Genomic DNA, 2,401 nt, shown 5'->3' with positions numbered 1-2,401 from the left:
AGACTCATCCAAAGAAAATTTCAAATTTATGCAAACAAAACAAAGATGAAATATTTAGTGTCTAACCTTGAATTCCTTTATTATTGACAAAACAATGATGCAATATTTAGTCTCTACCCAGCTTGAATCCCTCTATTATTAACAATATCATTTGATTAAGGCTTTCCTAGAAGTCTCTCAATGTCCTTGCATAAGGTATGATAAAGAAGAGGTTAGAAAAAAAGTAACTATATTGTATCTTACTCGCTAATTAATATGTGGGAACATGGAATCACCAAATAATCCATCACATCAAATAGAGGTAGTTAATAAAGCTTTAATAAGAGTAGTCACATACTAGAAGAATATCCTTCAAGAAGAATATTCTAGTCCATATTTACACATTTTGGACGCTTTCTGTGGCTTGGATGCATTACATCTATGAGAGGGATAGCATGTCGTATTACTCCACATTGGATGGAAACAACTCCAACCTAAAACCATGGAGATAATGGTGAAATATTAGAAACATGGTTCATTAGCTTTTTCGACTTGTGAGCATGGAAATAATGGAGATGTTTAGAAACATGGTTCATTACTATATTAGATTTTATTAATTAAAGTCTTCAAAATACAAGTAGAAGACATACGTACCCAAGATACAGAGAAGTCACAAATTTATCTTCTTAGGTTGATTTTGGAGATTCTTGGGTTGATTTAGCAACTTCTATTTCTATAGAGTGGGTGGAGGATAAGTTGTCACTTGAACACTCTTGGATGGTATGAGTGCTCAAACCCAATAAGGGAACATTGTCCCTTATAGAAATAGCCTTGGAAAGCTACATATGTCAATAGAACGTTCATAAGATCACCTAAGTTTCTTCATCACACAACTTTGTTAAACAGTGAATCATAACTTCTTACCTCTAGTTTGAGAAGATTGTTTTCTTCTTGAAGAAGGACTTCCTACAATCAAAAATTCAAAAACAAAAATGCAACACACTACACAAATTACTTTCAAGATTTTTAATAAAATCCACATCTTTACTAAATTTCAAGATCTTCAACAAATTCTACATGATGTTGAAGCTCTCACAACCAACCACATTGATCACCCACTCATGTCACTCAAGTCACACATTCAAATCATGTTCATTATGAAAAATTATTAGAATCCCATGCACTTTCCTAAAATCTCATCCACTTCATACCTCTAATGCATGCCTAGTCGTGCGCTCACTGTCTTGCCACAATAGTTTGGTATTGGGAACATTAAAAGTATTATAGGTATCATTTTCTCACATAGATAAAGCAAAATAGAAATGTAATACACAAACTTATTTGAGACAAGAGCTAGTGAGGGTATGGTTTACTCAAAAAATTATGGTGCATATAGAGTTTTTAGTGGGTATGCTATGGCACATCAGTCTATAGTATGATAACTCCTCATAAGGTAGTAATTGGTTGTTGTCATGATTCTAGCCACTTTGCAAGGTAATGCCTTAGGTGGGTATCAAACTACTCTAAGAACTACAAGAGATAAGCTAATGACAAGTGTTTCTATGTTCATGTCTATGGGTGGCATTCTAAGGGCATGCTAGTCCTTAGCTTAAAACTCAAAGTTGTTTTCCAACACTAGAATATTAGGGCCCCTATACGCTACAATATAGAGTAAGTATTCCTAAACATGTTGTAAAATCAAATTAAGCCTAAGAACCAAGAACCTTAGAGCATCTAGAAGCTATACTCTTAAAATGATTGTAATCAAAGACCAAGGATGTTTTTTTATAATTATTAACAATATATTGGTTTTTAAAAAAACTAGCTTTAGGTCCAAGATCCCCTCATAGTTGCCATTTTTCACCACCCATAGTAGGCACCTTTTATTCACTTGTCGGCGATGTCATTGAGGAAAACATTATCAGGTTTGAACTAAGGACCTCCTAGTCTTAGGCATATACCTTCACAACTTGGGCTATCACCTAATTGGCCACATAGTAGTCTTTTAGAAAAAAATTTACCTAAATGATGCTTGTGAAAAATATGGCTTGGAAAATAGGTCTATAAGGAAAGTCTATAAATCGGGATGACATGGATCTTCTTACAGATTCTCCCTAAAAGAAAATGAGATGGATACGACTTAATATAAGTTTTTTATATTTTATATTTTTGACACTCATACCACATGAGAAAAGAATATGTAACACAATTCATCTTTATGGCTATATGTACAAATAAGAAGTCTCTCACTAAAAATAGACATCTAAAAAGAATATGCAACACAATTCATCTTAATGGCTATATGTACAAATAAGAAGTCTCTCACTAAAAAGAGACATCTTACTAAGATGTCTATTTCTAGGAATGTAACATAGTTGGACCTAAGGTTGTTTTGGAAAATTTTTATATAATATTTTTAGAT

General features: G+C 32.9%; 1 long non-coding RNA gene across 1 annotated transcript; it reads right to left on the bottom strand.

Annotated features, from left to right (window-relative positions):
- Positions 1–266: 266 nt before the first annotated feature.
- LOC147626692 (uncharacterized) lies at positions 267–946 on the bottom strand. Its single transcript, XR_015268691.1, has 3 exons — positions 904–946; positions 634–818; positions 267–473 (listed from the first exon to the last, which is right to left on the bottom strand). It is a non-coding gene; the product is annotated as an uncharacterized LOC147626692 (long non-coding RNA).
- Positions 947–2,401: the final 1,455 nt, after the last annotated feature.

Source organism: Cibotium barometz, chromosome 22, assembly GCF_041138505.1.
Source record: "Cibotium barometz isolate CiBa-2024 chromosome 22, ASM4113850v1, whole genome shotgun sequence".
Classification (NCBI taxonomy): Eukaryota; Viridiplantae; Streptophyta; class Polypodiopsida; order Cyatheales; family Cibotiaceae; genus Cibotium; species Cibotium barometz.
This window is presented reverse-complemented; position numbering and strand designations above follow the sequence as displayed.